General features: G+C 47.3%; 16 non-coding genes and 1 pseudogene across 16 annotated transcripts in view; all 17 read left to right on the top strand.

Moving 5' to 3' along the window:
• LOC146224968 (5S ribosomal RNA) overlaps positions 1-90 on the top strand; it is a 119-nt gene extending 29 nt beyond the window's left edge. Inside the window, exon 1 of the ribosomal RNA XR_014749075.1 lies at positions 1-90. This exon is cut by the window's left edge and continues 29 nt beyond it. This is a non-coding gene — a ribosomal RNA (5S ribosomal RNA).
• Positions 91-274: 184 nt separating this feature from the next.
• On the top strand, positions 275-383 carry LOC146224967 (5S ribosomal RNA; annotated as a pseudogene).
• A 172-nt stretch (positions 384-555) lies between these two features.
• LOC146224966 (5S ribosomal RNA) lies at positions 556-674 on the top strand. The gene has a single exon (XR_014747698.1). It is a non-coding gene; the product is annotated as a 5S ribosomal RNA (ribosomal RNA).
• A 186-nt stretch (positions 675-860) lies between these two features.
• Positions 861-979, top strand: LOC146224965 (5S ribosomal RNA). The gene has a single exon (XR_014750358.1). It is a non-coding gene; the product is annotated as a 5S ribosomal RNA (ribosomal RNA).
• A 178-nt stretch (positions 980-1,157) lies between these two features.
• Positions 1,158-1,276, top strand: LOC146224964 (5S ribosomal RNA). Its single transcript, XR_014747697.1, has one exon. It is a non-coding gene; the product is annotated as a 5S ribosomal RNA (ribosomal RNA).
• A 184-nt stretch (positions 1,277-1,460) lies between these two features.
• On the top strand, positions 1,461-1,579 carry LOC146224963 (5S ribosomal RNA). Its single transcript, XR_014749073.1, has one exon. It is a non-coding gene; the product is annotated as a 5S ribosomal RNA (ribosomal RNA).
• A 182-nt stretch (positions 1,580-1,761) lies between these two features.
• LOC146224962 (5S ribosomal RNA) lies at positions 1,762-1,880 on the top strand. Its single transcript, XR_014747696.1, has one exon. It is a non-coding gene; the product is annotated as a 5S ribosomal RNA (ribosomal RNA).
• A 182-nt stretch (positions 1,881-2,062) lies between these two features.
• LOC146224961 (5S ribosomal RNA) lies at positions 2,063-2,181 on the top strand. Its single transcript, XR_014750357.1, has one exon. It is a non-coding gene; the product is annotated as a 5S ribosomal RNA (ribosomal RNA).
• Positions 2,182-2,359: 178 nt separating this feature from the next.
• On the top strand, positions 2,360-2,478 carry LOC146224960 (5S ribosomal RNA). Its single transcript, XR_014750330.1, has one exon. It is a non-coding gene; the product is annotated as a 5S ribosomal RNA (ribosomal RNA).
• A 188-nt stretch (positions 2,479-2,666) lies between these two features.
• On the top strand, positions 2,667-2,785 carry LOC146224959 (5S ribosomal RNA). The gene has a single exon (XR_014750356.1). It is a non-coding gene; the product is annotated as a 5S ribosomal RNA (ribosomal RNA).
• A 178-nt stretch (positions 2,786-2,963) lies between these two features.
• On the top strand, positions 2,964-3,082 carry LOC146224958 (5S ribosomal RNA). The gene has a single exon (XR_014747695.1). It is a non-coding gene; the product is annotated as a 5S ribosomal RNA (ribosomal RNA).
• Positions 3,083-3,270: 188 nt separating this feature from the next.
• LOC146224957 (5S ribosomal RNA) lies at positions 3,271-3,389 on the top strand. The gene has a single exon (XR_014749072.1). It is a non-coding gene; the product is annotated as a 5S ribosomal RNA (ribosomal RNA).
• Positions 3,390-3,567: 178 nt separating this feature from the next.
• On the top strand, positions 3,568-3,686 carry LOC146224956 (5S ribosomal RNA). The gene has a single exon (XR_014747694.1). It is a non-coding gene; the product is annotated as a 5S ribosomal RNA (ribosomal RNA).
• A 172-nt stretch (positions 3,687-3,858) lies between these two features.
• Positions 3,859-3,977, top strand: LOC146224955 (5S ribosomal RNA). The gene has a single exon (XR_014747693.1). It is a non-coding gene; the product is annotated as a 5S ribosomal RNA (ribosomal RNA).
• A 186-nt stretch (positions 3,978-4,163) lies between these two features.
• LOC146224954 (5S ribosomal RNA) lies at positions 4,164-4,282 on the top strand. The gene has a single exon (XR_014750355.1). It is a non-coding gene; the product is annotated as a 5S ribosomal RNA (ribosomal RNA).
• A 184-nt stretch (positions 4,283-4,466) lies between these two features.
• LOC146224953 (5S ribosomal RNA) lies at positions 4,467-4,585 on the top strand. The gene has a single exon (XR_014749151.1). It is a non-coding gene; the product is annotated as a 5S ribosomal RNA (ribosomal RNA).
• Positions 4,586-4,767: 182 nt separating this feature from the next.
• Positions 4,768-4,886, top strand: LOC146224952 (5S ribosomal RNA). Its single transcript, XR_014749298.1, has one exon. It is a non-coding gene; the product is annotated as a 5S ribosomal RNA (ribosomal RNA).
• The last annotated feature ends 114 nt before the right edge of the window (positions 4,887-5,000 follow it).

Genomic DNA, 5,000 nt, shown 5'->3' with positions numbered 1-5,000 from the left:
CGATCACGTCTGATCTCGGAAGCTAAGCAGGGTCGGGCCTGGTTAGTACTTGGATGGGAGACCGCCTGGGAATACCAGGTGCTGTATGCTCTTTTGCTCATTCACTTAGAAACTGACATCTTGCAATATGCACAAGTAGTCCTTCATGAAAGGGGCTGGAAGCTGTTTTCATTTTGACACGAGAGAGAGAGAGAGAGAGAGAGAGAGAGACTACCTTGCATTGTCAATTGCTAAATCTGTATATGGATAAGTAGCCTATGGTTGTCAACTTATTTCGTACGGCCATACCAGCCTGGCAACGCCTGATCTCGGAAGCTAAGCAGGGTCGGGCCTGGTTAGTACTTGGATGGGAGACCGCCTGGGAATACCAGGTGCTGTATGCTCTTTTGCTCATTCACTTAGAAACTGAAATCTTGCAATATGCACAAGTAGTCCTTCATGAAAGGGGCTGGAAGCTGTTTTCATTTTGACACGAGAGAGAGAGAGAGAGACCACCTTGCATTGTCAATTGCTAAATCTGTATATGGATAAGTAGCCTATGGTTGTCAACTTATTTCGTACGGCCATACCAGCCTGGCAACGCCCGATCTCGTCTGATCTCGGAAGCTAAGCAGGGTCGGGCCTGGTTAGTACTTGGATGGGAGACCGCCTGGGAATACCAGGTGCTGTATGCTCTTTTGCTCATTCACTTAGAAACTGACATCTTGCAATATGCACAAGTAGTCCTTCATGAAAGGGGCTGGAAGCTGTTTTCATTTTGACACGAGAGAGAGAGAGAGAGAGAGAGAGAGAGAGACTACCTTGCATTGTCAATTGCTAAATCTGTATATGGATAAGTAGCCTATGGTTGTCAACTTATTTCGTACGGCCATACCAGCCTGGCAACGCCCGATCTCGTCTGATCCCGGAAGCTAAGCAGGGTCGGGCCTGGTTAGTACTTGGATGGGAGACCGCCTGGGAATACCAGGTGCTGTATGCTCTTTTGCTCATTCACTTAGAAACTGACATCTTGCAATATGCACAAGTAGTCCTTCATGAAAGGGGCTGGAAGCTGTTTTCATTTTGACACGAGAGAGAGAGAGAGAGAGAGAGACTACCTTGCATTGTCAATTGCTAAATCTGTATATGGATAAGTAGCCTATGGTTGTCAACTTATTTCGTACGGCCATACCAGCCTGGCAACGCCCGATCTCGTCTGATCTCGGAAGCTAAGCAGGGTCGGGCCTGGTTAGTACTTGGATGGGAGACCGCCTGGGAATACCAGGTGCTGTATGCTCTTTTGCTCATTCACTTAGAAACTGACATCTTGCAATATGCACAAGTAGTCCTTCATGAAAGGGGCTGGAAGCTGTTTTCATTTTGACACGAGAGAGAGAGAGAGAGAGAGAGAGAGAGACTACCTTGCATTGTCAATTGCTAAATCTGTATATGGATAAGTAGCCTATGGTTGTCAACTTATTTCGTACGGCCATACCAGCCTGGCAACGCCCGATCACGTCTGATCTCGGAAGCTAAGCAGGGTCGGGCCTGGTTAGTACTTGGATGGGAGACCGCCTGGGAATACCAGGTGCTGTATGCTCTTTTGCTCATTCACTTAGAAACTGACATCTTGCAATATGCACAAGTAGTCCTTCATGAAAGGGGCTGGAAGCTGTTTTCATTTTGACACGAGAGAGAGAGAGAGAGTGAGAGAGAGACTACCTTGCATTGTCAATTGCTAAATCTGTATATGGATAAGTAGCCTATGGTTGTCAACTTATTTCGTACGGCCATACCAGCCTGGCAACGCCCGATCTCGTCTGATCTCGGAAGCTAAGCAGGGTCGGGCCTGGTTAGTACTTGGATGGGAGACCGCCTGGGAATACCAGGTGCTGTATGCTCTTTTGCTCATTCACTTAGAAACTGACATCTTGCAATATGCACAAGTAGTCCTTCATGAAAGGGGCTGGAAGCTGTTTTCATTTTGACACGAGAGAGAGAGAGAGAGAGAGAGAGAGACTACCTTGCATTGTCAATTGCTAAATCTGTATATGGATAAGTAGCCTATGGTTGTCAACTTATTTCGTACGGCCATACCAGCCTGGCAACGCCCGATCTCGTCTGATCCCGGAAGCTAAGCAGGGTCGGGCCTGGTTAGTACTTGGATGGGAGACCGCCTGGGAATACCAGGTGCTGTATGCTCTTTTGCTCATTCACTTAGAAACTGACATCTTGCAATATGCACAAGTAGTCCTTCATGAAAGGGGCTGGAAGCTGTTTTCATTTTGACACGAGAGAGAGAGAGAGAGAGAGAGAGTACCTTGCATTGTCAATTGCTAAATCTGTATATGGATAAGTAGCCTATGGTTGTCAACTTATTTCGTACGGCCATACCAGCCTGGCAACGCCCGATCTCGTCTGATCTCGGAAGCTAAGCAGGGTCGGGCCTGGTTAGTACTTGGATGGGAGACCGCCTGGGAATACCAGGTGCTGAATGCTCTTTTGCTCATTCACTTAGAAACTGACATCTTGCAATATGCACAAGTAGTCCTTCATGAAAGGGGCTGGAAGCTGTTTTCATTTTGACACGAGAGAGAGAGAGAGAGAGAGAGAGAGAGAGAGACTACCTTGCATTGTCAATTGCTAAATCTGTATATGGATAAGTAGCCTATGGTTGTCAACTTATTTCGTACGGCCATACCAGCCTGGCAACGCCCGATCTCGTCTGATCCCGGAAGCTAAGCAGGGTCGGGCCTGGTTAGTACTTGGATGGGAGACCGCCTGGGAATACCAGGTGCTGTATGCTCTTTTGCTCATTCACTTAGAAACTGACATCTTGCAATATGCACAAGTAGTCCTTCATGAAAGGGGCTGGAAGCTGTTTTCATTTTGACACGAGAGAGAGAGAGAGAGAGAGAGACTACCTTGCATTGTCAATTGCTAAATCTGTATATGGATAAGTAGCCTATGGTTGTCAACTTATTTCGTACGGCCATACCAGCCTGGCAACGCCCGATCTCGTCTGATCTCGGAAGCTAAGCAGGGTCGGGCCTGGTTAGTACTTGGATGGGAGACCGCCTGGGAATACCAGGTGCTGTATGCTCTTTTGCTCATTCACTTAGAAACTGACATCTTGCAATATGCACAAGTAGTCCTTCATGAAAGGGGCTGGAAGCTGTTTTCATTTTGACACGAGAGAGAGAGAGAGAGAGAGAGAGAGAGAGAGACTACCTTGCATTGTCAATTGCTAAATCTGTATATGGATAAGTAGCCTATGGTTGTCAACTTATTTCGTACGGCCATACCAGCCTGGCAACGCCCGATCACGTCTGATCTCGGAAGCTAAGCAGGGTCGGGCCTGGTTAGTACTTGGATGGGAGACCGCCTGGGAATACCAGGTGCTGTATGCTCTTTTGCTCATTCACTTAGAAACTGACATCTTGCAATATGCACAAGTAGTCCTTCATGAAAGGGGCTGGAAGCTGTTTTCATTTTGACACGAGAGAGAGAGAGTGAGAGAGAGACTACCTTGCATTGTCAATTGCTAAATCTGTATATGGATAAGTAGCCTATGGTTGTCAACTTATTTCGTACGGCCATACCAGCCTGGCAACGCCCGATCTCGTCTGATCTCGGAAGCTAAGCAGGGTCGGGCCTGGTTAGTACTTGGATGGGAGACCGCCTGGGAATACCAGGTGCTGTATGCTCTTTTGCTCATTCACTTAGAAACTGAAATCTTGCAATATGCACAAGTAGTCCTTCATGAAAGGGGCTGGAAGCTGTTTTCATTTTGACACGAGAGAGAGAGAGAGAGACCACCTTGCATTGTCAATTGCTAAATCTGTATATGGATAAGTAGCCTATGGTTGTCAACTTATTTCGTACGGCCATACCAGCCTGGCAACGCCCGATCTCGTCTGATCTCGGAAGCTAAGCAGGGTCGGGCCTGGTTAGTACTTGGATGGGAGACCGCCTGGGAATACCAGGTGCTGTATGCTCTTTTGCTCATTCACTTAGAAACTGACATCTTGCAATATGCACAAGTAGTCCTTCATGAAAGGGGCTGGAAGCTGTTTTCATTTTGACACGAGAGAGAGAGAGAGAGAGAGAGAGAGAGAGACTACCTTGCATTGTCAATTGCTAAATCTGTATATGGATAAGTAGCCTATGGTTGTCAACTTATTTCGTACGGCCATACCAGCCTGGCAACGCCCGATCTCGTCTGATCCCGGAAGCTAAGCAGGGTCGGGCCTGGTTAGTACTTGGATGGGAGACCGCCTGGGAATACCAGGTGCTGTATGCTCTTTTGCTCATTCACTTAGAAACTGAAATCTTGCAATATGCACAAGTAGTCCTTCATGAAAGGGGCTGGAAGCTGTTTTCATTTTGACACGAGAGAGAGAGAGAGAGAGAGAGAGAGAGACTACCTTGCATTGTCAATTGCTAAATCTGTATATGGATAAGTAGCCTATGGTTGTCAACTTATTTCGTACGGCCATACCAGCCTGGCCACGCCCGATCTCGTCTGATCTCGGAAGCTAAGCAGGGTCGGGCCTGGTTAGTACTTGGATGGGAGACCGCCTGGGAATACCAGGTGCTGTATGCTCTTTTGCTCATTCACTTAGAAACTGACATCTTGCAATATGCACAAGTAGTCCTTCATGAAAGGGGCTGGAAGCTGTTTTCATTTTGACACGAGAGAGAGAGAGAGAGAGAGAGAGAGACTACCTTGCATTGTCAATTGCTAAATCTGTATATGGATAAGTAGCCTATGGTTGTCAACTTATTTTGTACGGCCATACCAGCCTGGCAACGCCCGATCTCGTCTGATCTCGGAAGCTAAGCAGGGTCGGGCCTGGTTAGTACTTGGATGGGAGACCGCCTGGGAATACCAGGTGCTGTATGCTCTTTTGCTCATTCACTTAGAAACTGACATCTTGCAATATGCACAAGTAGTCCTTCATGAAAGGGGCTGGAAGCTGTTTTCATTTTGACACGAGAGAGAGAGAGAGAGAGAGAGA

Source organism: Hypomesus nipponensis, chromosome 25, assembly GCF_054491055.1.
Source record: "Hypomesus nipponensis isolate SF chromosome 25, ASM5449105v1, whole genome shotgun sequence".
In the NCBI taxonomy this organism is placed as follows: Eukaryota; Metazoa; Chordata; class Actinopteri; order Osmeriformes; family Osmeridae; genus Hypomesus; species Hypomesus nipponensis.
This window is presented reverse-complemented; position numbering and strand designations above follow the sequence as displayed.